Raw genomic sequence first — 26,645 nt, 5'->3', positions numbered from 1 at the left:
AGGGCAGGGATGCTGCTGTGGGCACCACCGGACTCCCCACTCTCAGGTGGCTGGAATCCAAATGCCAGTCGCCAGGACTGGAGTGGACAATTTCAAGACCAGGAGTGTGGGGTGATCCTGCAAACACCCCAGGCCCTGATCCCATCCCAGCCCTGGGTCCTCTGTGTGCCTCTGGAGGGGGCCCCAGATCAACAGTTTTGGGGAAACTGCCCAAGCCTTTGCTGCCCTTTGGCCTAACTGATCATTGGCTCAGGGTGGCCAGAGCGGAGGGGGCAGCTGAGCTCCAGGGACCTCCAGTTCCCCAGGCTGAGGCCCCACGGCCTTGTGAGTTTTGCCTCAGAAAGGGGGTCGGTGCCTACTCCCTCTTGGTCCTCCCCCCACCTCCTCCAGACCCTCTGGGTCAGAGCAAGACCCTGGCCCGAGCCCGTGGCGTTGGGTCCCTCCCTCCCAGCCTGGGGGTGGCGGGTAGGGTGGGCCAGGCAATGCAGCTTCTGGAAGAAAAGATCAAGGGGAAAGCCTGTGTCATTGTGTCTTGCCAGGGGGTCCCAAAGGCCTAGGATCCAGGAGGAGGTGGAGCCTCCCCAGGAAGCTCCTGTTCAGACAAAAGCAACTCCGCAGAAGCTCTCTGGACACACTGCTCGGGGACTCCAGAAAGCGGGGTGTCAAGGTGACGAAGGACGCTCCTTCGGGGGCCACGGGACAGCTGAGTGTAGAGGACGCCAGGGGGACGGGGGTCGTTCCCCCTTACGCACCAAGCGCTCGGCTGCAGTTAGAGCTGGTATGAAAAACAGGGCCCCATGGTTATTGTGGAGCTAGGTGCCCCTGGGTGGAGACTGGGGCCCGCGTCTTGCTGGGCCTCAGATCCCAGACTTGCATCTGCTGTGACCTTCCCCTCTCGCCGGTCTGTCTGCAAGACTGTAGGAGAGCGTGTGTCCATCCTTGCTTTATCCTGGCATTTGTCAGTTCATACTCTGGTCTCTCCTTCTGTCTGTCCAGTCATCCATCCACTTAACCATCTTTGCATTTATCCATCTTTCCATGCTTCTCTTCCTTCATCCATCTGTTGTCTCTGGATCCAACCACTCTTCCTTCCTTCTTCCCACCCATCCACCCAACCCATCCACCCACAGCCACCTGCCTGCCATCCTCCTGCTCGTCTGTAGGATTCCTCATGCATCACACCTAATCAAATACAGACATGGTACCCTCCCGCTCTCAGAGCTGTTTCATACCTGCTCCAATGTTTCACTCTCACCAGCACGCCCCGGTGTGGTCAGGCCGGGGCTCACCATCCCCATTCAGCAGGTTAGGGGCCTGAAGCTCAGAAAGATTAACTTGCCTTGTGTTGCTTGGGGAGGACTTGCAGGGAGAGGGTCCCCCATGCCGAGTTCTCCTCCAGTCTGCATCTGGCTTGCCTTTGGCTGAGACCCTCAAGAGCCTGTGGTTGGGTTAGTTATGAGGTTCAACCACGAGCAACCAGCCCTCGAGGGGTTGGAGCTGAAGGTGCTGAGAGAAAGTAGCATGGTGCTCACTTGGGGCTTGGTCCGCCCGTTGAGCAGCTTTTCCGGTGCCCTCTGCAAATACAGGTTTTGGGGAAATGAACCGGTGTGCTAGCCTCAGGCTCAATGCTGGTCAGCGACTACATCCTCCCAGAACCTTCCAGCTGGTGCTGACATGCAGTCACCCAGGAGGCCAGCCCACGCGCCGTCCTCTTTCCCACAGGACCTTCCAGACCTGCTGCTCCACCTGCCGCTGCTTCTCCCCCTGCACCCAGCCCCCACCAGCCCGGCGTGCGACGTGTCTGCCCTCACCTTCCTGGTGGAGGCGCTCAGCTTTGCCGCTGTCCTCTTTGGCTCCTGGGCCTTTGGGGGAAGCCAGCGAGCCCCGGGCCCGCGCCACTCTCCGGGATGCCGAGCTCAGCACTGTGGTTTCCTGGGAGCCTCTGCCCGGGAGTCTGGGTTCATGGAGCTGCAGTTTCCCTCCGGAGTTGGGGGTGGGGCGGCCATCACTTATCCTTAATAACCAGGCAGATGACAACGTAGATTCACCCTTGGCTTTCTTAATAGCAGAGAGTGGTCCGTCTCCCTCTTTTTAGAAGAGCAATTCCACCAGCTCCATTACTGAAATGGCTCTTACCTTTGCTGCCCTGTCCAAGTAGCTGTGTCGCTGCTTTATTGCTTCTTTGAAAAGCTCCTACTAATTAGAGTGAAAGCCGGATACAAATGGGGCTGGGGCTGCAGTGGGGGCCCAGGTCCCCCGGGAGCCGGTGGTGTGGGCGTCACTGCCTGGGGCTCCCAGCCCCCTGGAGAACTCGTTGAGGCAGGGCCCGCACTCCAGGCACCAGGGCCACTTACCAACCAGAGCAGGGCTGGGGGGTGGGGAACCAGACGGCCCCCTAGTCCCCTCTGCTCTGGCTGTGCTTGTGGTCCGAGGGGAGGAGGGGCGGTGATGGTAGGGGCAGACAGATCCCCTCTGGCTTCAGACTTTGGGGGGCAAGTCTTGCTTTGTGTTTTGGGGCTCATGGAATCGTGAAGGGTGGCCAGCCCTCGAGGAACTGAGCATTTGACCCTTTGTGTCGAGGAAACACCACACGTGTCTGGGAGCAGCAAACCACAGTCTGAGCAAGAGGGCATCTGGTCTCCGTGAGGCCAGCTGGGGTCTTGGGACCCTTACTGGACACCTGCTCTGCTTGAGGATCGGAAGGGACGGTCAGGAGGGCTTTCTGGCATCTGGAGGCATCAGAACAGGCCTTGAAGGGCAAGTCAGGAGACAGAGGTGAGCAGTGGGCTCCAGTGGTTTTCAGGGGCCGAGCAAGGGTCCCAGGTGCAGGGAGGTAGGCACCACGAGGCCTCTAGGGCAGAGGACTTAGAGGCCAGGACCCCGCTGAGAGGCAGAGGGGCCCCTGAAATCCGGGCTAGAAAGGGAGACGTCTCCTGGAGCCTCTGAGGTGTCTGTGAGTGGCGGGGACAGGACAGGGAGGGGCTCTCGGTCACACGTGCGGCCCTCCTCCTAAGCCGGCTGTCTGGCTCTGGGAGAGACACCCGGCCGCTGACCTGGGCGAGGTGCTCTCAGAAGGGACACCGCCCGACGCCCTCCTGGCCGTGGCGCTCGCCCAGCTTGGCGCCACGACGGTGGACTGGGCCCTCTGTCTGCGGAAAACGCTGCTGGGGAAAGTTGTCTTCCAGCTCAGCCTTGTCCTTGGCACCCACTTCTGGCTCTTCTTCGTTCTGTCGGGCGTCACCAACAGGTATCTTTGCCTGGCCGGCAGCCCTGTCCCCTGCCCCCCTCCCCACCCCTAAAAGGGGAAAAGGCCAAGACCCACCTGTCCAGGAGGCATTCTGCTGTGGGAAGGAGTGAGAAACAGGAGGCTGAGCCCCGCTGCACCCGCGGGGCCCTGTGCAGCTTTGTGAATAAGCCCTGGGAATATTGACCGGGACTCGAAACCCACCCCCACCCGCCCGCGGGCTCCTCTGGCTCTGCCCAGCTGTTCTTTGGCTCCCTCCCTACGAAAAAGGCAACGCCAGGCCTGAGGGGAGACTTGGACATGACAGGGCCCAGCTGACACGGTGGGGGAGCAAGGTGGCCCTGACCCGCCACCCCAAGCCCGCGGCACCAAGGCCAGGTTTTGAGCCGCAGCGACATCAAACATCCCTCCAGAGCCTGGGCCTCACCCTAAACTTCTCTCCAGAAGAGCTATGTGCAGAGACGCTGCTGGACGCTCCTTCCTCCTGCTCTGCCAAGAAGTGTGTCAAGAGCTTCCTGAGGCCCCTCTGATTAGATGGTCTGCGCTGGCCCAGCGAGGAAGATTTAAGGATTATCCTAATCAGAAATCGGCAGTCCAGCAGCCGCCAGCCCGAGGGGGGCCGGGGCTTGAAAGCGGCAGCTGCGGCTCCTTTGTCAAGACGGGATGAGGGGAGAATCAAAACTGAGGACAGCAAAGGGAGCCCAGGTGTCCCCTAAGGCCACCTGCAAAATCAAATCATTTGTGAAGGAGGAGTCGTATTTTTCTCTTCCTTTCTTCCCCGACTAACAGTTGTTCTTGGAGTAATAGCCCCAGTTTTCCTCTTGGCTTTGATGAGCCAGGTGAGCTGGGTGGGTGCCGGCGGGTCCAAGGCAGCTGAGCACGGAGGCCCCTCTCTTACTCCTGGGTGGGGATGCAGAGGCCCAGGTGTGGCCAGAAAGATCTCCTTTTCTGGGCGTTTGCAGGAGGTTCAATCTTAACTACGTGGCTCAGATCTGGTACCTGGTGAAATGCATCTGTTTTGGCCTGTCCGCCCACTAGGTCTGGCACGGCTACTCACGCCGGATCCTTGGCAATGTCCTGACCAAAAACTTCAACCTCATCAACCTCATCTTGTTCAAAGGCTGCGTGGAGAACCACCTTCAGGTGCACATGGCTGGGGCCCGCCAGGGGCTTGCGGGGTCCATGCAGGACACATTCTGGGCCCGTGTCTGGAGGAACTGGGTCTCTCTGATGGGGCCACATCCCAAGGGGGTCCTGGGACCCTGGGGCAGGCTGAACCAAGGCAAGAAGGAACCAGCTCTGTCTATATGTCTTCCCTCCCTCTCTCCTCACCATCATCCAAACTTGTCCCTCGTGGAATTCCCTTTCCCTCTGCTCCACAGACGCTTTCTACACATGAGGCCAAATGCAGGGCCAGGGGCAGAGGCCCTCCTTGGGGATGGGAGTGTCAGCTCCAAAGCAGGGGCTCCGGAATGCTTTGGGAGGTGGGGGGGGAGCGCGTGAACGATGTTCTTCACTTGGTAAAAGCCACGCAGTGCCGTGGCACACAGGTCCCCATGGTCTGACTTTGCCCACATCTCCCACCTCACCCCACATCCCTGCAGCCACTCTGTTCCGGGAAGGTGTCCAACTCTCTCATCTCCTCCACCTGGGGGCCTGCTATCCTGGGAATCCCCATCCCACCCCCAGCCCCTTCCACAAAGCTGCCTCAGGTCCAGACACAGAGACCCTCCCCAGCTACCCGGCCTGAAGCATCTCTGCCTTTCTCTTGCTTATTTCCTTTGTGGCACTTACCATGATCTACAGATGTTTACCTATTTACAGTCAGTGTCTTCCAACTAGAACGTTTTGTCTTTCTTCGTCATCCACATATCCTAGACACTTAGCATGGTGTCTGGCAGAGAGTAAGATCATTTGCTAAAAGGATGGAGAATAGATGGAGCGGATGGGATGATAGATGGCACTGGATGGATGGATGTGGTGGGAGGAAGGGCATGGATGGGCTGCAGCATGAACAGGTTGGATGGATGGGCTGGACCACCGGTTGCACCAATGCCCGTGAGCCTCCTGGTGGTCCTGTCTGCTCCCAGGTTCCGCTTTGTACCTTTCCTCTTAGAGCTGAGGGCTGTCATAGACTGGGTATCTGTGGGCTGACACTGCCCTCAGCCTGTCCAGCTGGATATGCCTGGAAGACCTTTATGCCAACATCTACATCACGAAGTGCTGGCAGGAGTCCCAGAAGGTGGGTGTGCAGCAGGAGGCTTGGAGGAGACAGCTTTCTTGGTCTCAACCCTGTTCCCCTGGCGCAGTGTTCCAAGTGCTCACCTGGAGGTGTAGCTCTGATCCTGGTTCACTCAGAGGTCAGGTGTTTGTAGTGAGTCCTCAAGAAAATGGCAGACGTGGTGCTAAACTCTCCCCTCCATCACCTGGGGGATGCTCACAACCGCCTGATGAAGCAGGTACCACCTTTATTCCCCTTACAGAGGGGCAGGCAGCTCAGAGAGGCTGTGTGCCCAAGGTCACACAGCTAGGAAGACATGGGGTTGGCACTTGGACCCAACTCCCTCTGACCCCAGTGCTTTGGACCACCAGACATCCCCCAAACTGACCACCTGCCCCCAACTTTTAAGGCCAACCTGCCTTCCCTCAAGTCTGCGTCTTCCTCGCCCTGACCTGCCACCCTTCTGCAGAAATACTCGCAGCCTCCCAGACATCAGAAGGCAGCGGTGAAGTACAGGGCTGGAGGCATCACCATGTTTGCCTTGCTCTTCCTCATGTGGCTCCCCCTGGTTTTCAGGTCCCTGTTGAAGACAGTGGGCGGTGTGACCAACTGGTGCCTGGATGTGTCTGTTAAGATCGCCATTGATGGTTATAAGGTGGCTGGAGTGGAGGAGGGAGATGCCTGGATTTGGGGTGGGGGGCGGCACCTGCTTTCTGTACCAAAACCTTGTTCTCTGAGCTGAGGTCCTAGACGTGGATTCAGGGCTCAGATCAGCCTCTGAGCCATTGTTCTTGCAGTTCTTTTCCCTCACATGTACCCTTCCCATCACCTCCTCCTGCCAATTTCAAAAGAGAAGAGGTCTGAGTCTCTCCCTCAAGTCTGGCCCCTTGGCACCTTAGCTCACTGCAGCTGCGTGCTTAGCTCTGACGCCCATCACCCTGGAGAGAAGGAAGCTCTTTGAGCACAGCTCAGCGATTCTTTGCCCCCTGCTTCCACTGCCAGCACAGCCAGCTTTCTGAAGCCCACCCACCCCCACTGTCCTCCTTTCTTGCAGATTCTGTTCTCCACGAGTGCTCAGCAGTAGAACCTGGTCCCCTTCACAGATGCAGACTATGACCGGCTGACCCAGCAAGACACCCTCCACCCCGAGTGTCTCCCCAGGCAGCCAGCTCCCCCCTGTGCGCTTCCTTCTCTTGCATCCTGACCAGGTATCCACACTGCATCACGCTCCAATTATTAAAACGGGACGGAGCTGGCACAGGAAAGAGGAGATGAGACCATGCAACAAAAGCACAAAGATGAGCCCAAAGGACGGAGAAAGAGGTGCGCCGGGTCCTGAGACAGGTTCCCTTTTCTCACTTTGCCCCCAGTCCGCCGCACAGTTCCTACCAGAGGATATCGTTCTCGCCAAGATCAAAAGTCACGCCAGTCTGCTGTGGGCATCAGCCCCACCAACCGAGCAGCAGTGGTCCACCCACTCCGTGTACATCGCCATCTCCTGGACCATTCAGACATAATTCAGCACCATCCAAACCCACAGTCCCACCTGAACTCCTCAGCTGTTTGTGGGATCTCACAGGTAAACATTAGGAATCAATCATAATGACCAACCGTGAATGAGGACCGCATGGGTGTCAGGAACTGTGTCTGTCTGTCCATCCTTGCTTTCTCTTTCTCTCCTTTTCTCTCCTCTTTCCTTCTCTTCTCTCTTTCTAAAAAACAATTTGAATTTTGAGTTTATCCACTGTTTGCCAATCTTTCACTGTGCTTAAATTTTTAGGATTCATTTGGCTTTGTTTTCAACTTTGTAGAAGTGCAAAACCGAGAAACACTGAGAAAAGTGGATGCATATACACATTTGAAATAAGTACCAAGTTCAATAACTGAACATACGTGTGTAACCAGCACCTCAGATCAAGAAACAGAATCTCATAAAAACTGTTAGGTCTGCAATAAGCTACAAGGATGTGTTGTACAACACAGAGAATTCAGCCAATACTTTATAGTAACTTTACAAATTATTGAATTATACACATTATTTGTATATTTCTAAGTATGAATGGTATACTTCAGTAAAAACTTTAAACAATGCATTTTTAAAGAGGGTAAGAAAAAATGCTTCCCTACAATTCACTGGGGAGTTTGGGTTTTTTGAGAGTTAGCTGTCCAGACTCTTAGTCTAGCTCCCTTACAATAAATGCTGTACTTTCCTTCACTACCAAAAAAAAAAAAAAAAAAGAAAAAAAGAAAAAGAGAGGGGAAGAAACAGAATCTCATCACCCCTCATAAGCTCACCTCCTGTTCCCCTCAGTTGTTACTCTCCTCCCAAGAGAAGCCACCACCCTGACTTCTAACAATATAGATTAGGTTTGCTTGTTGTTTTCAAAATTAGTCACTGTGTTTTGCTTTATTTTGTGAGACAGAATGCCAGAATAAAATGAATACCATTTCTTTTATTTCTAATTATATGGTCAGAAAGAACCTATTTTTAAAATGGACTTTCTGAGAGACAAACAATAAGTTAGTGGTCCCCTCAATATTTTGATATTATATGAATAGAATTTTGCTCATTGTCTTTTTGCTTTATGGTTTGTTTTGTTGTGTTTCGTTAGAGGTATATTATTTAAAAATTTTTGTGTAAGTAATCATGGCATCTTATAAGTATGGGGAGGCTTGTTCTTTCTTTCCAGTCTATACAACTTTTCTTTTTCTTGTCTTATTGCACTTGCTAGGAATTTCAGTACAATAGTGAAGAGGAATGGTGAGAGAAGACATTCTTCCCTAGGGTTCAGTCTCAGCAGAAAAGCCTTCAATGTTTCAGCAACAAACATGATGTTAACTAGGACTTTCATATACATCCCTTATCAGATTGAAAAGGTTCTTATCTCATTCAAGTTTGCTGGCAGTTTCAGTCACAAATGGGCAGTGAATTTTGTCAGATATCTTTTCTGTATCTTTTGAAGTGATCATTTGGTTTTACCCACTGATTTTATCAGCATGGTCAGTTATATTGGTTGATTTTTAAATGTTATGCCATTTCTGCACCCCTTGGAAAAACTCTACTTAATTAAGATGTGCTACCATTTTATGTATCACTGGATTCAATTTGTTAGTATTCTATTAGGGATTTTTGCATTTGGAACTGCATTGAGGAACATTGGTCTGTCCTTTTCTTATAATGTCTCTCTGTCAGGTTTCAATACCAGGATTATGCTGACTTCCTAAGATGATTTGGGAAATATTTTCTTCTCAGTTTTTGGAACATGGTTGTGTTTGTATTATTTCTTCTTTGTGTGTTCGATAGTGCTTACTCCCCTGTAAAGCACTCTGGGCCTGGAATTTTTTGTGGAAAGAAGTCAATAACAAATTCAATTTTATGAATATATATTGGACCATTCAGAGAATCTATTTCAAGTTGTATCAGTTTTGGCAAGGTGTGGTTTTTCAAGGAATTTGTCCACCTCATATATATATTTAAGTTTATTGGCATACAGTCTCTCCAGAATGCTTCCTTATTTTTTGATGTCTATAGGATCTACTCTTTCATTTCTGATACTGGTAATCTGTGAGTTTTCCCCCTTTTTTCTCCATCAGTTCTGCTAGGGATTTTAAGAGAGTTATTGAGGTATAATTGACATATAATAAAGTGCACACATTTAAAGTATACAATCTGATGCATGCTGCTGAGATCTGTGGACTCAAAACCACAATGAAGCTAATGAACATTTCCGCCACCCACAAAATTGCACTCATGCCTCACGTAAGTCTTCTCCGCCTCCACCCCATCTCCACACAAGCATCAATTTGCTCTCTGTAACTATAGATTAGTTTGAATTTTCTGGAAGTTTATTTATTTTCCTATATGAGTTTTAAGAGTTCCTTATACACTTTGGAGAACAGTCTTTTATCAAACAGCCCTTTTGCATATATTTTCTCTCAGCCTGAGGCTTGTCTTTTTATTCTCTTGACAGTATCTTTCACAGAGCAGAAATTTTTAATTTTAATAAAATACAGCCTGTCAGCTCTTTCTTTTCACGGATGGTGCATTTGGTGAACTCCACTCATGCTTCTCATTTTCCCCGACTACTTAGGCGGACCGGGATGGCACCGTGGGCTAGCATTGGTTTCTTCCCTTCCCCCAGGTCAGTTAGGCGCTGATAAAAGCCCAGCAGGTGAGGCTCTGGTTAACTAGTTCCTCTGGCACACCTTGATAAGAACAGAATGCTCTTTCTTATTTCAGAACAGTTCCTTCTCCCTGACCCCTACCAGGAGTACAAGAGGATTTTTTTCCAGTGTTTACTGTCAGGACTCGGTCTACCTACAGAAGGTAAAATTCACAAAATAGTGGGGACCCCCGATGACCGAGGCCCCTTGGAGTTTTTATCTCTAGGACTTGTCCACACTGCGCCTCCCACAATTTGTCAGTTGCAGCTCAGCTTTCCCTGCCTTGACATGCTCTCACGAGGTTTGTGCTTGCAGGTTTCAGCTCCGGTAAGTTGTGATTCTCTGTATTTGCCTGTTGGTGACTCCAATCTGGGGGGCTGGAGTTTGCCCTGTGACCTTACTTACGTCTCTGACGGATCTCAGAAGGCCTGTCGGTTTTTAAGTTTGTTCATCTTCGTACCTGTTTTTAGGACAAGAGTGGCAACTTCTGGCTTCTTATACGCCAAACTGGAAACCAGACTGTGGTCCAGGATTGTGTTTTAAATTTTGGCTCCCATGTGTTCCTTGCTGGCATATACAAATGGGGTTGATTTTTGCATGTTGATCTTATGTTTTGCAACTTTGCTAAGCTCATTACTACTAGGAGGGCTGTTTTATTTGACAATGCCTTCAGATTTTATACTTAGAAGATGATGTCGTGTGCCAAAGACAGTTTTCGTTCTTTCCTATTTGAATGCCTTTGATTTCTTTTTCTTGCCTTATTTAAGTAGCTTGAACTTCCAGGACTATGTTGGGTGAGAGTGGTGAGATTGGACCTCCTTGCCTTGTTCTTAATCTTAAAAAGAAAGCATCCCATCCTTTCCCTTAAATCATGATGTTAGCTACAGATTTTTTGCAGCTTGTTTATTAATGGGTTAATATCCCTTCCAGTCCTAGTTTGCTGAGAGTTTTTCTTGTGAATGGATGCTGAATTTTGTCAAAGGCCTCTCCTGCACCTGTTGAGATGATTGTATGCTTTTCTTCTGTGGTCTGTAGATATGAATTACACTGATTTATTTTCTAACAATAAACCATCCCGAGTTCCCAGGATAAACCCTACTTCATCATGTGGTATTGCATATATACATATGTATAAAATTGGATTCAATTGGCAGGCATTTTGTTGAGGAATTTTACATCTAGTTTATGAGGGACCCTGTTCTATAGCTTTCTGTCCTTGTAACGTGTGTATCTAGTTTTGGACTCAGAGTAATGCTGGCTTCATCAAATGGGTTTGGAAATGTACTCTCCTCTTCTGTTTTCTGGAATTTTACATGGAATTGGTATTATTTCTTCCTTAAATGTTTGATAGAATTCACCAGCATAGGTATTGTCCTGTGGCCTGGCGTTGTCTTGGTGAGAAGGTTTTAAATTTCAAATTCATTTTCTTTAATAGTTGGAGAGCTATTCGGGTTCTGTATTTCATCCTGAGTGAGGTTTTGTATCCCATCTTTGGAGAAACTGGTCCATTTTATCTCAGTTGAATGTATTGACACAACGTTCCTAACATTCACTTAATATTCATTCAGTATCTATAAGATCTTTAGTGATGAGCTCTGACTCTGATACTGGTAATGTGTGTCTTCTTCTCCCCCTAATCAATCTGACCAGAAGCTGATCAACTCTATTGACATTCTCAAGAAATAAACTTTTACTTTCATTGCCTTTACTATATTGTTTTTCAGTTTTCTCTTGTGCTTTGGGTTTGCCTTTTTTTTTTTTTTTAAGGTTTAGGTTATTTGAGTTTTTTCCTACTTTTCTAATATATGAGCATTTAACGCTTGAAATGTCCCTCTAGGCATCAGCTACATCCCACAAATTTTCAGTCATGTTTTAATTTTTATTCAGTTCAAATATTTTATCATTTCTGTTGTGATTTCTTCTTTAATCCATGGATTATTTAAAAGGGTGCTCTTTAGTTTCAAATATTTGTGATTTTCCAGATATTCTGATACTGATTTCTAATTTAATTCCATTGTGGTCAGAGAATTATTATTTGTATAACTGCAGTCATAAAATTCCTTGGGAGCTGTTTCACAGCCCATAATATGATCTAACTTGATGAATGTTTCACGTGTCCTTGGTAAGAGTGTGTAATCTGCCCTTGTTTTTGACAGTATTGTTGTCTTTTATATCTTTATTGACTTTCCATCTACATGTTTTATCAGTTATTGAGAGAAGGATGTTGAAAACTGTAATTAACTCTGGTTTTCTCTATTTCTGTTTGAAATCTGTCACTTTTTGCTTCATGTGTTTTGAAGCTCTATTACTTGGTGTATAAATGTTTAGTATAGTTACCTCCTCTTGATGAATTGGCCCCTTTATCATTATGAAATGGTCCTCCTTATCCTTCTAATAGTCCTTGCTCTTAAATCTCCTTTGTCTTATTTAATTTAGCACCTCTGGCTTGCTTTTGGTGTTAGTTGTGTATCTTTTTCCACCCTTTCATTCTTATAAGCTTTGAAGTGGGCTTCTTATAGACAGCAGAGTTGGTTATTATTTTTATATGCAATGTTACAATCTCTTCCCTCTAACTGGTGTGTCTAGACTGTTTGCATTTAATGTAATAATTGACATGGTTGAGTTTGAATGATCTCGTCGCATGTTTCTGTATGTACCAGTTGTTTTTCATTTCATTTCTCCTCTTCTTTTGTGGTTGGAAAGAGTTTCCAGGCCATAGACGCAGGAGTGGGGCTGCCAACAGAGTCCAGTGGTCTGCATGAGTTGAGCAGAGTTTGGGGTCTAGAACGCCATGGTGGTGAGAATTTGTAAGTCAGAGTGAGGAGGAAAGAGAGCTGAAGACAGAGAAAACATTGGATGAGTGTGGACAGCTCCTCTTGAGTCTGTAGCTGAATGTTGATCGTTACATGTGTGCAAGGAAACGATCAAGGCGGTAGGAAAAAAAAACCACTGGAAAGCAACAGGAAGAATGATTCCTGGAGCTCAAAATGGGCCATGAATAATTTGTATTCCCATGACTCACAATGTAAAGACATCATAACACGTGGGGCATGGAGTATGGTACTCAGGGATTGCTGTCTTACTGTTGCTTCTTCTATGTTTCACTGGTTTTTGTTTTTATCTTCATTATTTCCTTTATTCTCTTAATTTGTTTTTCTTTTTCTAACTTCTTAAATGGTAAATTATATCATCGATTTTTAAACATTTCTCTCTTTTCCAGGACAAATTAAAATCTGTAAACATCCCTCTAAGCACTGCTTCAACTGCATCTGACAAGTTTTGATTTGTTGAATTTTCATTATCATTCCGTTTGAAGTGTTTAACATTTTTCTTTGTGATTTCATCTTTGTGTGTCATTTCAACACGTGTTGCTTCATTTACAAATATTTGGGAGCTTCCCTATATGCCTTTTTTGATTTTTAATTCCATGGGGTTCACAGAAAGGAAAACAACCCTCTGTAAGTTTTCAATCTTTTGAAATTTATTGAGACACTTTATGACTCAGCATACAGTCTATCTTGATGCAGATCCCATGTTTACACAAGAGAATGTATACTCTGTAGTTGCTGGGTATGGTGTTCTATAAACATCAATAAGGAAAGGTGGTTGATAATTTTCTTAGACTCCTTTACATGTTTATTAATTTGGGGGGATTAGCTGTACTATCAGTTTCAGAGAGGAAGCACTAAACTCCATTTATGATTGTGGAATTTTCTACTCCTTTGATTCGGTCGCGTTTTTGCGTCACGCCTTTTGAAATTTGGGTATTAAGACGCATATATGTTTATGGTTGTCATGTTTTCCTGATAGATTGTGAAATGTTCCTTTTTATCTCTGGTAATATTTTTGTGTAGTCTACTTTGTGGGATATTCATATAACCATATCAACTTGTGTTTACTGTTTGCATAGCACATTTTTTCCATCCTTTCATGTTTAACCCGTGTTTTTATGTTTGAATTATTTCATATAAACTATATGTAGTGGGATCTTGCATTTTTTTGAGGGGGTGGATTATTAGATTTCTTTCTTTGTTTTTTAATGGAGGTCCTGGGAATTGAACCCAGGAGCACTAAGCATTTGCTCTACCACTGAGCTATACCCTCCCCGCTAAGATCCTGCATTTTTAAATCTCATTGGACAATATTACCTTTTAATTGGAGTGTTTAGGCTGTTTGTATTTTAACATAGTGATTGATAAGGTCCAGTTTAGGCCGACTATATTTGCTTTTAATGTCTCTCTCTTTTTGCTGCTTCTCTGTTACTTGCTTTCTCTTCGGTTAACAGAAAATGTTTCGTATTTTTAATATTACATTTTAATTCCTTGTTTTCTTTCAAATATGCATCTTTACACTTTGTTTTTAATGTTTGTATCAGGGATTATAGTATGCATTTATTTTTCCCCCATTTTTTTTATTGTGGTAAAATACGCACACACACAAAATTTACCATCTGATCATTTTAAGCATTGTCAGTGGTATTAAATACGTTTGTAATATAGTACCATCACCACCACCCATCCCCAGAACTCTTTCATCTTGTAAAACTGAAACTCTGTCCCCATTAAATATTAGCTCCCCATTCTTCCCTCTCCCCGAGACCTAGCAGTCAACATTCTGCTTTCTGTCTCTCTGATTCTGACTGTTCTGAAAACCTCATATGTAAGGGGAATCAGACAGTATGTCTTTGTAGCAGCTGTCAGAATTTCCTTCCTTTCAAAGCTGAGTAACATTCCAGTGTATGTTGTACCTGTTCATCCCTTGCTGGACACTTGGGTTGCTTCCACATTTTGTGAACAGTGCTGCTCTGAACGTGGCTATACAAATACCTCTGGGGTGGTCTTCAGTTCTTCTGTGTGTGCACCCAGAGTGGGACTGCTGGCTCATCTGGTGACTCTGTTTTTAATTTTCTCAGTAACCACCACACCGTGTGCCACAAAGACTACACCATCTCACATCCCCTCCAGCAGGGCACAAGAGACCCGCTGTCTGCCACACTCACACCCACAGTATTACTTCCTGGTTTTTTGATAGTAGCCACCCTAATAGGTATTAGGTGGTATTTCATTGTAGTTTTGATTGCATTTTCCATATAATTAGTGATGTTGAGCATCTATTCATGTGCATATTTGCCGTTTGTATATATATCTTCTTTGGAGAAACGTCTGTTCAAGTTCTTTGCCCCTTTTTGAATTGAGTTGTTTATTTTTTGTTGCTGCTGCTGTTGCGTTTTAGTTCTCTCTATATTCTGGATATGAATTCTTTATCACTTATACAATTTGCAAATATCTTCTCCCATTCTCTGGGTTGCCTTTTTATTCTGTGGATAGTATCTTCTGATGCACACATTTAAAAAATTTTCATGGAATCCATTTAATCTATTTTTTCTTTTGTTGTGTGTGTCTTTGGTGTCATATCCAAAAAATCATTGCCATATTTAATATCATGAAGCTTTTGCCCAATGTTTTCCTCTAAGAATTTTATAATTTTAGGTCTTATTTTAGGCCTTTGATGCATTTTGAGTTCATTTGTGTATATGGTGTTAGGTAAGGATTCCACTTCATTCTTTTGCATGTGGATATCCAGTTTTCCCAGCATCATTTGTTGAAAGACTATCCTTTCCCCCTCGAATAGTCTTGACGCTCTTGTTAAAAATCACTTGACCATTTTCGCAAGAGTTTATTTCTAGGCTTTCTTTTCTGTTCCATTGGTCTATATGCCAGTACTACATTGTTTCGCTACTGTGGTTTTGTAGTAAGTGTTGAAATCGGAAAGTGTGAATCTTCTGGCTTTTTCTCCCTTTTCAAGACTATTTTGGCAATTTGGGGGTCCCATAAGATTCCATATGAATTTTAGAATAGGTTTTTCTATTTCTGCAAAAAAAAATGTCATTGGGGTTTTGATAGTGACTCCATTGAATCTGTAGTTTACCTAAGGCAGTACTGACATCTTAACAATATTCAGTCTTTTAACCCATGAGCATGGGATGTGTGTCCATTTACTCAGGTCTTCTTCAAGTCCTTACGTCAGTATTTTGTAGCTTTCGTTGCATAGTTCCTCTCCTTGTTTAATTCCCAAGTATTTTACTCTTTTTGATGCTATCGTACATGAAACTGTTTTTTAAATTTCCTTTTTGGATTGTTCATTGTTAATGTATAGAAATGCAACTGACTTGTGTGTGTTGACTCTGTATCCTGCTACTTTGCTGAATTTATTTTTTATTCGTTCTAACAATTGTTTTGTGGAATCTTTACAAGTTTTTTACTTTTAAGATGATATCATTTAAGAACAGAGATTATGTTACTTCTTCCTTTCCAGTTTGGATGCCTTTTATTTCTTTTTCTTGCCCAACTACTCTGGCTAGAACTTAAGAGTACTATGTTGAATAGAAATGGCAAAATTGGGCATCCTTGCCTTCTTCCTGATCTCAGAGGAAAATCTTGCAGTCTTTTACCATTGAACATGATGTTGTTTATCTATTCATCTACTGATGGACACTTGAATTTCTTTCACCTTTGGCTACTGTGAATAATGTTGCTGTGAACATGGGTGAGGCACTAATTTTTAAAATCTGCATTTCAAATGTTCATTGCTAATATGTAGAAATCTTACTGATTTTTATATGTTGGCCTTGTATCCTATTACCTTACTAATTCTATATTCTAGAAACTTCTTTGTAGATTCCAATGGATTTAAATCTTTTTCTATGTGGGCAATCATGTCATCTGTGAATAGTTTTATTTTCTCCTTGCCAGTGCTTTTAATTTCTTTTTCTTGCTTTATTACATGTGTCAGGAATTCCCAGTATGATGATGAATAGAAGTGGTGAGTAGATATCCTTGCCTTGTTCCTGACCTTAAAAGGAAAACTTTTGGTCTTTCACCATTAAGTGTGATGTTAACTGTAGGTTTTTTGTAGCTGTCCTTTACCAGGTTGAGAAAGCATCCTCCTGTTTATTGTTGGCTGAGAATTTTTATCAGAAACATATGTTAAATTTTGTCAAGTACTTTTTTCTCATCTATTTAAATGATCATATGACTTTTCTTCTTTAGTCTGTCAATATGGTGAATGGGATTTATTTATTTTCTAATGTCCAACCAGTCTTGTATTTCCAGGATAAACTGCATTTGGTAATGATACATTACATTTTTATATACTGCTGGATTTAATTTACTAATGTTTTGTGGAAGATTTTTGTGTCTATACTCATGAGGTATATTGATCTTTAATTTTCTTTTCTTCTAATGTCTCTGGTTTTGATATCAAGATAATGCTGGCCTTATAAAATGAGTTTGGAAGTGTTCTTACCTCCTCTATTTTCTGGAAGAGCTTGGGTATTAGTATGCTATTACCTCATTAAATGTTTGGTAGAGCTTGCCTTTGAAGTAATCCGTGCCAGAGCTTTTTTTGTTAGAAGATTTTAAACTAATAATTCAATTGTGTTAGTAGATTTAATCATACTTAGGTGATCTCTTTCTGCTCGAGTGAGTTTTGGTTTTATGTTTCTTTCAATTAATTTTTCCATTTCGTCTAAATTGTTGAATTTACAGTATGGTGAGATCACCTTATCATCCTTTTAATATCTGTAGCATCTGTAATGATATCCAATGTTTCACATCTGATATTCATAGTCTGTATCTTCTCTCCTTTTATTCTTATCAGTCTGCCTAGAGAGTTACTGAGTGCATTGATCTTTTCAAAGAACTAACTTTTGGTTTTCCTTATTTTTCTCTACCTTTCTATTTCAATTATCCTAAATTCTGCTCTTTATTATTTCTTCCCTTCTGCTTTCTTTGGGTTTAATTGGCTCTTTTTCTAAAGTGGAATCTTATATTATTTGATGCTTTCTCTTTGATCCATAGGTTATTTAGAGATGGGTTGTTTAATTCCCAAATATCTGTGGATTTCCCAGATATCTTTCTGTTATTGATTATGGTCAGAAAATACACACTTTACAACTCCTAAAAAAAAAAAAAAGAAAGAAAATATACACTGTATAACTTTAATTCCTTTAAGGTTATTAATTTTTTAATGGCTCTGAACAATTTATTTTGGCAAACGTTCCACCTGCACTTGTAAAGAATAAGTGTCCTGTTGCCGTTGGCTGGAGTGATCCATAAACGTCAGCTAGGCCGAGTCAGTGGTGATGTTCTGGGCTCCCCTAGCCGCGCTGATTTTCTGTCTACTTATTCTGCTGATCACTGAGAAAGTAGTGATGAAGTCTCCAAATTTAATTGTGGATTTGTCTATTTCTTTTTTCTGTTCAATCAGTTTTTTCTCGTGTAGCTTGGTACTGTCTTTGGGGGCACCCATGTTTGGAATTGTTGTATCTTCTTGGTAAATTCTTCTGTCATTATGTGATGGCCCTGTTTTTACCCAGTAGTTTTCTTTGTATAGACGTCTCCCTGGTATGATATTAATACAGCCATTTCTGCTTTATTTTGATTACTGCTAACTTTGTATTTTTTTCCCCATCCTTTTACTTTTAATCCATCAGCATGAGGGGTCAGCAAACTCATTCTGCAAAGGGCCAGTAAGTAAATATTTTAGGCTTTTGGGCCACATACAGTCTCTACTTCCTCTTCCTTCTCCTCCTCTTCTTGACAACCTTTAAAAATTGTAAAAATAGTTCTTTAACACAGTTATGTACTGGATTTGTCCTGTGAGCCGGTTTGCCAGTCCCTATACAGTTAAATTGAAGATGCATTTCTTAAGAGACAGCAACTAACTGGGCTCCTTTTTTTGGTCTGTTTACCGAGTCTAATGTGATAATACCTGTTTTTAATTGCCATTCATTCAGATTTAATGCAATTATTGCTATAGTTGAATTTAGGACTACCATTTTATTATTTTTCTTCCTCATTTTTTTTTCTGTCCCCTTTGCCTTCTTTTGAATTATTTGAATTTTTTTAGTATTCCATTTATTTTGTCTGTTGGATTTTGGCTATATCTCTTTGTGTTACTTTTTAGTTGTTTTTTTTTAGGGATTATATATATATATACACATACATACACTTTTCACCATCTATTTAGTGTTCACATTTTACCACTATGTAAAATATAGAAACTTATAATCGTGTAATTATCTTTACCATCTCTATGACACATATTACATCTACTTACATTGAATCTCCCCGACAATGTTATCATCTTTGATTTTTAGAGTTACACATATTTTAAAGTACTCAAGAGAAGACAGTCCATTCTAGCTGCCCGGAGATTTATCTCTTCTGTTGTTCTTCCTTCAAGCCTGATGTTCCAAGTTTTATTCTGGTGTCCTTTCCCTTTTGTCTGGAGGAGTTCTTTCACATTTCTTTTAGGGCAGGTCAGCAGATGATGAATGATTTCCATTTTTTCCTTCTTCTGACTACATCTCTATTTTGCCTTCATTCCTTAAAAAAAAATCTTTGCAAGATTTAGAATTCTGAGTTGACAGTTCTTTTGTTGCATATTTTTAAAGATGTTGTTTTTGTTTCTGTCTTTTGACCACCATTGTCTCTGATAAAGCAGCCTCAGTCCCTGTTCTCCTCTGTGGAAGGCATCATTTTTCTCTGTCTGCTTTCAATATTTTTCTTTATCTTTGGCCTTCCGTCATTTGATTCTGTGTCTGGGTGTGGTTTTCTTTGGGTTTATCCTGTTTGGAGTTCCTGCAGCCTCTTGAACCTATAAAATTTATGTCTTTTGACATATTTGGTTTAGCCATTATTCTTTCAAACGAAAAAAATGTGTTTGGATTCTGGTGGAAACTGCAAAGGTTTGAGTCATTTGAAATAAATAGGTTCCGGAGTTCTGCAGTAAAACACAGGGCCCACGACTGACAATGCTGTGTTGTATGCTTTATAAGAGTACACTTTAAATTGTAAGCTTTAAAAAAATTGCCAAGAGGGTGGATCTTACATTAAGTGCTCTTACCACAAAAAGAGGGGAGAAAAAAAAAGAAAACAAAGGGGTAGGAGGAAATTTTGGAGGTGATGGATACCGTTATGACATCGACAGTGATAATGGTGTCTCGGGCCACATCCTTAGTTCCAAACACAATCATCTATCATTTGTAACTTAAATGTTAATTATTGTAAGCTACAGAGTATAAATCTATCATTTAATGCATTAAGTATCTGGAGGTTTTTTATGTCAGTCCTATCTCCATGAGGTAAACATTTTTTTTCTGCCCCAGTCTCTTCCCTTTTAGGAATTTCAGTGCCAAGTGTTAGGCTTTCAATATTGACTGACAAATCCCAGAGGGCGTCATTCTCTGCAATCTTTTGTTTTCTCTGAGTTCTTCAGATTAGATTATTTCCATTGATCTGTTTTCAAGGTCACGGACTGTTTCCCCTGTCATCTTTGTTCTGCTCTTAGTCTAGGCAGGGAAATTTTTGTATCCTAGACTTTGCATCTCAGTTCTAAAACTTTTAAACTTTTTCTTTGATAAAATTTTACATTTACAGAAGGCTGCAAAGATAATATAGAACATTACCAAATGCCCCTCACCCAGTTTTCCTTGATGTTAACGTCTTCCACGACCATGAACCGTGGCGTGTTTGTCAAAGGTGAGCCACCACCGTTGCTCCATCACTATCAGCTGAACTCCAGACCTATTTGGATTCCACCAGTTTTTACACGAAATGTCCTTTTTTTGTGGTTGTTCTGAAATTCAGTCCAGGGCACCACATCACGTTTAGCGTTCTTTGTTCTAGTTTGCCTTCCTTTGCCAAAACTTCTGTTTTCCCATTCATTTCAAGACAGCCTGGCTTTACCTTACGAAGGATCGTTAGAATGGCTGCTTCTGAGTCTTCGCCTGGTAATTCAAGCCTCTGGGGCATCTCAGGGTTGTCGTCTTCTGATGGCCTTTCCCCTGGAGACTGGGGCACATGTTCCTGGTCCTCGGTGTCGGGAGTGACGCGGCATTTGTATCCTAGACACTTTGTTTGTCTGTGTTGCGGCAAGACTGGGTTCTGGGGAAAGCGCCCAGGAGCGTGGGGCCCTCCCCCTGGCGTTGTGTCCTCCGCTGCCCCTGCGCTGTTGTCCTTTGCTGCTGCAAGTCCCCTCTCCCATGGGCAGTGGCTCCTCTGTCCATCCAGCCTTCCAAGCTCTGGTGGTGCTGGTTCCAAATGCCACACGCGTCCCATTCAGAGGTCAGTGTGGGTCTGAGAGGTGGTGTCTAAGGTCTCAGCGCTGATGAGCTTTCCAAGCCCCTGTGGCCCGTCCAGATTGGCGTGAGCACCGTGTACATGCTGCTCGCCAGCACGGGGCCCCGCCCAGAAGGACTCAGCTGCGGGCTCAGGGAACCCTCTCCTGGCTCCAGATTTCCCTCCGTCGGGGCATCTCTCTGCTTTCCAGGTCTAGGCCCTGCAACTCCAGCCACCAGGGCCTTCCTGGGCCCTCAGCTCTGTCCCTTCACCTCAGGGAGCCCCTAGGCTCTTCTTGGTTTCCTCCTCGCTGTGCTGCAGCCTGGAAGCCTCTCTGGGCTGTCTGCTGGGGCAGCAGGAGGCCTCAGCACGCTGGCTTCCTTCTTCCCTGGGATGACTCGTGTTTCCTAGTGTCCGAAACCTGTTGCTTTCTGTATACGTGCCTGGTTTTCTACTTGTTTAAGGCAGCGGGGGAAAGGTGCCTTCATTCTGTCAGGGCTGGCGATGTTAAATATGGGCTTTTTGCTTCTTCCTGGCCTGGACCCCCTGTCCCCACCCCCATCACCATGACTGCCATCTGCTGGGGCCGCCCTGAGCCCGTTCTCTCTTTGGGCTGGAATTCCAGCCCCGCCAGGCTGAGGCCTGGGGCGGGGGGTGGGGGTCGTCCTCAGGGACATCGTCATGGGAACATAGCTCCCTATGGGGTTCCCTTCTTTCAAGGCTGGGGTGATTTCTTATCACTGGTCACTCTCCAGTATCTTCAGATAGCTGTCTTTTAAATTTGCTAAGAGTTTATACTCGCCATCCACGGGTTCTTTGTGACCAGGGACACCGTGGTGGCCCTCAGGACCTCCGGCGAGGTGGACATTGTTGGACCTGTGTGCTCCTTCTTAGGCACGTGGGGCTAAGCATAGCCGGTTAGGTCACCGGGGCAAGGTCATGTGACGGGGGAACGGCAGCGCACGTGCAGACGGGGCCACAAAGCCTGTCTGACCCGTGCCCTGCCGGGGACAGAGACGAGGTGCCCTCCACTGCAGAGGTGGAGCTCAGCTTTCAGGGCCAGATGCCTGGGGGTTGCAGCCCCCAGGACGCCTGCTCTCACTGGCCCTGCTGAGAAGTGTGGCCTTCACTGGAACTTGATTTCTCTCAGCAACTCAACCGAGTGTGGAAGGGGGTCCCCCTCGGGGGTGGGGAGGGACAGGCACTGGTGAACTGCAGCCAGAAGGCCCTCCTGAAGGTGTGAATTCAACCTGTCTTTTGTTTGCTCAAAACTCCTCCATGGCTCCTGTTGCTCTTAGAAGAAATACTCAACTCCCACCTGTGGCCCGCAAGGCTGTGCGTGTTCTGGGCCATCTCACCGCACCCTGGTCCCCAGGCCCTCCCTCCTTTCCAGCCCCTCTGGCTTCCTTTCTGCTCCTCTAGCTTGTCCTGACCTCTCCCACCCCAGGGCCTTTGCACATATAGTTCCTTCTGCCTGAAATGATACATCTCATCTTCTGCATCATTTAATACCCTTCATCCTTGCAAACTTCTCGAGGGAAGTTCTCCCCAGCTGGCCATCTCCTCAGGCCCACCCCCTCTGCTATAACTGCCCTGTGGGCTGTTTATTTACAGCCGTTTCCTTACCAGAGCTGGAGAGGAAATGGGGCTGCCTTGTCTTCTGTCCACAGGAGGAAACGGTGCCTTCCTCGGGGCCCAGAGGCTGGCAGGACCCCGCTTGCCAGGCCCTCCCAACCTGAGGCGCATTGGTTTTCTCGTTGAAAACTCTCTCACACACAAAAGCGCCCTTTACAGGTGAGGGAGGCGTGGAGGGCCCTTGCCCTGCACTCAGAACCTTCTTAAGATGGCTCCCGGAGGGCTGGCGAGAAGGGAGGGCAGGGGGGTTGCGTCCTGTGTCCGCTCCTGCTCCGGGGGCCGAGGGCGGCAGCTCCATGCTCGCCCAGGCCCCTCGTGGACGGAGGCCCGCCGCCTCCTGCTGTAAGAACGGAGCGCCTGCTGTGGCTCCGCCGGGGCCGCTTCCCTCCCCGCCTTCAGAGGAGGAAAACGGGGGGCCAGTGAGGGGCCAAGTGCAGGGGGAGGAGCCAGGCTGGCAAGTCCGCTATCCCCGCCGGTCCACGCCGATCCCCGCCGTGCTGAGCGCCGGCCCGGCCCGGGCGTCTTCCCAGCAGCCCCTGCGCGGAGGGCGCGCGAGGCGGCGCGCGTCAGGCCCGTAAAGGATGCTCAGCTGTGCGGGGGCAGGTGGGAGCCCTGCGCGCCGGCCCAGGTGCAATTCCAGGGCCAAGTGAGGTCCAAATGGAAGAAGGGCGCACAGAGGGCAGGGGGCAGGTGCGCCTTGGCGAAGACCTGACTTCACAATGGCGGGGTCTCCTTTGCCACCCTTTCCTCTGGCTTCAGGGCCTGAGTGGCCGGAGGCGAAAATAAGGGCCATTCAGCCCCTCTTAGCGTTTTATCACTGAGCCCTGGCAGCTGGGCCAAGAGGAGAGCTCCCCTACTCGGGCGGCCTGTTTGTGTCTCAGTGTCCCTGGGTCTCCTTCCCCTCTGCCCTCAGGAATGTGGAAGCATCCAGCAGACACACAATGTGTTACACAGACGTGGAGACCTGGGACCAGCTGGTCCAAATGCTCAGCCATGCCAGGAGCAAGCCTGTGTAGGTGTCCCCTCCCTGCTGGGCAGCCGTGCACCTGGTGCTGGATGACTCCCTGCCCCAGATGCGCACATGCACACACACAAGAGCTTCTGCACCCCTGGATGGAAATAAGATAATCTGCCTTGCATGAGGCAGATTTCTTACAAAATGTGAGCAATTCTAGTCGTCAGTCATAACACCCCCCTGGGGAGTGTCTGAGGTGCCTCTCTCAGCTCAGCCCCCCTAGGTGTGGGGGCATCGCTCACCTCCAGCCCACACACAGTGTGGCTCTGGTTACTCAGCTAGAAGCTGGGTTCTGAGTGTGGCAGGCGGGGAAGACACTCCCATCAGAGGAGTGAGCTTCAGGGGGTGCATACAGGTGGCACTAAATAAATCGTATTGGACAAGGAAGCTGGCTTCTGGCCATCACTGCACCAGGCCAAGCACGTTCACGGACGTCACAGAAATTCACCCACCCCGTTAGAAGCAAGGGAGAGTCGGGCACTAGAGAAAAAGGGAGTTAGGGAAGATTTCTAAGTTGACTCAGGGGAGGGGGGAGGGTCTGAGTCCCCCAGAGTTGCTCACACAGCCAGTAGGAGCCCACAGTTTCAGGTTGAGGCCACCTCGTGTTGGGGTTGTGCTCATGGTCAGTGTAAACCAGGCCTCTGAGCTCTTCAATTTGGGATTTCTGGTTTTGACTTTGTTCTCCCACGTGCAGAATGCTCCCTGGACTCATCCCCAAAGCTCTCAGAACCACAGAGGGGACTGAAGTGAAAATAGCCCACAGGTTGGAAGTCAGCTGGACCCGTCTCGCTCCTTGTGGGGCCCCTGGCTTCCTGGACCCCAGCCCTCACATCCATGTCTCACTGCCCCTAGAGGACACTATGGGGGGGCAGGCTTGGGTTTTGGGGACCTAGCTGGCAGTAGGGGGGCATGAGTCAGCCCCCTCCCCTCCCAAGCACTGACTCTGGGTCCTGAGCAGGGACCCCGGCCCAGGCCAGCACTCCCCAGGCTGCCCAGCTCGGGTGCGGGGCTGAGCGAGCTGCTCGCCTGCTGATCTCACGTGTTCCTGGGGTCTGGTACTTTTCCGAGGGCTTTTAAATACATTATCTTGTTGGAGGCTCATTTGAGGCAAGGACTCAAAGCTGACTGGAAAACAACTAATTTACTGAATCCTGAATTGGGAGGAAGCAGAAGGCGGCGTGTGTTTTTGCCGAATCTCAAACCAAAACAACCTTTTGTTAAAGAACAAACAAATAAACAAAACTGCTGAACATCAATTCACCAGGGAACAGTCTGAACAGAGGTTCTGGGCAGAGCCTCATGCAGCAAATTCAAACTCAACAAATGTCGACTCGGGGAGGGGGCTACTGGGGTCACAGATGTGCTCCGTGAGCTTTTCTGGGGCACATAAGTGTGCACCAGGGAACAAGGCTGACCCTTCCAGGCAGACCACAAACACGGGGCCAGTGGGAGGTGCTGCTGGGGGCCGTCTGAGGAGGGGGCCTTCAGGTGGGGGCCCCTGAGCAAGGCAGGAGGAAGGGGTGCATTTGGGGCCCAGGGCCATGCAGCACCTGAGTGGAGGCTGCACTGCCCACCTGGGAGCGTTAGAGGTTTCCTGGGGGGATCCCCAGCCCCCATCCGAGAAGCACTTGGAATAATTAATCTGCAGCAATGAGGTGGGTGGGATTTTCTGAGATGACCAAATAGCCCATCTGCATTCCCCAAATAGAAATGATTTCATTCTGTTTGAGTTGCTTCTTGAAAGGAGCCGATTTCTCCCCATTTTTCATGGCACAGAAAGGCGGAATGACACAGCCAGAAACATGCCTGGGCATTTGGCGGGCATGGGGCGGGGCTTGGGGGTGGTGCGTCAGGCAGGTTCCTGTGACCTGGGTCATAACGGGAGGTGGAGTTGGACGGGTCGCTTAACCTGTGTCTGCTGGACTGCCCCCCCCAACCTGTCCCAGGGGAGGTGGGCTCAGCCAGTGGTCGTGGGGACCAGTGGGGACACTTGCTGCATGGGCTGGCCTGCAGGTTGCCCCTCCTGCTGGAGACTGACCCGCCCACTGGAGGCCAAATCTACAGGGAGCTGGGCCCAGGGAGTGGATTGTGAGGTCCCGCCCCCGCTCAGGGTAGGGCTGAAAGCGACAGCTCTGTCCGACATTCCAAGGTGGGCGCCGAGCCCGAGATCTCAGCAACCAGGGATGCTGCCCGTCCGGGGCCTCCTCCGCCCCTGGGAGCCAGGGGACGACAGGCAGCCCCTGAACATCCACCACAGGCCTGTCTGAGGCGAGTCCCTTGACGTGGTCTCCCTGGGTGACACCGGGTCTTCCTGAGCCTGCAGACGCGCCTCCAGGTCTGATGCTGCCTCTCCTGGGGTGTGGCTGACCACACCTCTCTCCTGCACAGCCCACTCCAACAGGCCACGGGCCGTGGGCCAGCTGGCCTTCCGCAACACCACGGCCGGGCTGCAGCAGCTGAGGCCGGCGGAGGGCCCCGCGGCCAGCCCGGCAGCCAAGTGGTGGCTGGTCCAGAAGTGGCGGCCAGGCTGTGACCAGAGCCGGTCTGCATTCAGGACCTGGAGCTGGTCATCTTTAACAACAAAGTCAGCCCCTAGCGCCTGCGCTTCCTGGCGGGATATGAGTGACAGGAGCCTGCCTCCCACCCTGGGCTCTTGAGAACCTCCTGCCCCTTCTCACCCCTGCTCCCCAGAACTGCCCCAGGACGGGGGTGGGGCACAAGCCCCTGCTCCCTTGACCTCAGATATACACCAAGGCGGTGGTTACTGTCTGTCACACAAGCTGCTGGCGGAAAGGGACATTTCTACTGTCCTACCCCTTGTTCCTGTCTACAGGGTGACGGGTATCTGCTCTCAGGGTGCCTATCCCCTGCCCTCTGGCCTCAGACCCACCGACAGGAGGTCCCGGGGGCTGTGAGTGGCCAGTATGTGCTCCCCCATCTCAGCCGGCTGAGTTGGGGGCCCGCAGCCTCCTTTCTGGGGACAGGGGTGCTGATGCCCACCCACCTCCCTCAGCATTGTTGGGTTCTCCACGTTGGTGGTGATGGTCACTGTCAAGCTCATCTGCAAGCACTTCCTCGGCATCACCTGCTCCATCATCAGCATCGGGACGAATCTCCCGACGTGGACCATGTGCTCAGGCTCTGCACGGACATCTTCCTATACCATTCACTCGAGACCATGATCAAGTGGACCCACCAGTGCCCACCTGCCCCCCGCTGGCCGCCTGCTGACCCTGTTGCCAG

At 47.6% G+C, this 26,645-nt stretch overlaps 1 long non-coding RNA gene across 1 annotated transcript in view; it reads right to left on the bottom strand.

Annotated features, from left to right (window-relative positions):
* LOC116657861 overlaps nucleotides 1-22,724 on the bottom strand; it is a 44,058-nt gene extending 21,334 nt beyond the window's left edge. Inside the window, exons 1-2 of the long non-coding RNA XR_004313013.1 lie at nucleotides 22,379-22,724; nucleotides 7,077-7,177 (exon numbers count right to left, since the gene is read on the bottom strand). This is a non-coding gene — a long non-coding RNA (uncharacterized LOC116657861). The remainder of the gene's footprint in view (nucleotides 1-7,076; nucleotides 7,178-22,378) is intronic.
* Nucleotides 22,725-26,645: the final 3,921 nt, after the last annotated feature.

The sequence above is a fragment of the Camelus ferus genome, chromosome 19 (assembly GCF_009834535.1).
Source record: "Camelus ferus isolate YT-003-E chromosome 19, BCGSAC_Cfer_1.0, whole genome shotgun sequence".
Classification (NCBI taxonomy): Eukaryota; Metazoa; Chordata; class Mammalia; order Artiodactyla; family Camelidae; genus Camelus; species Camelus ferus.
This window is presented reverse-complemented; position numbering and strand designations above follow the sequence as displayed.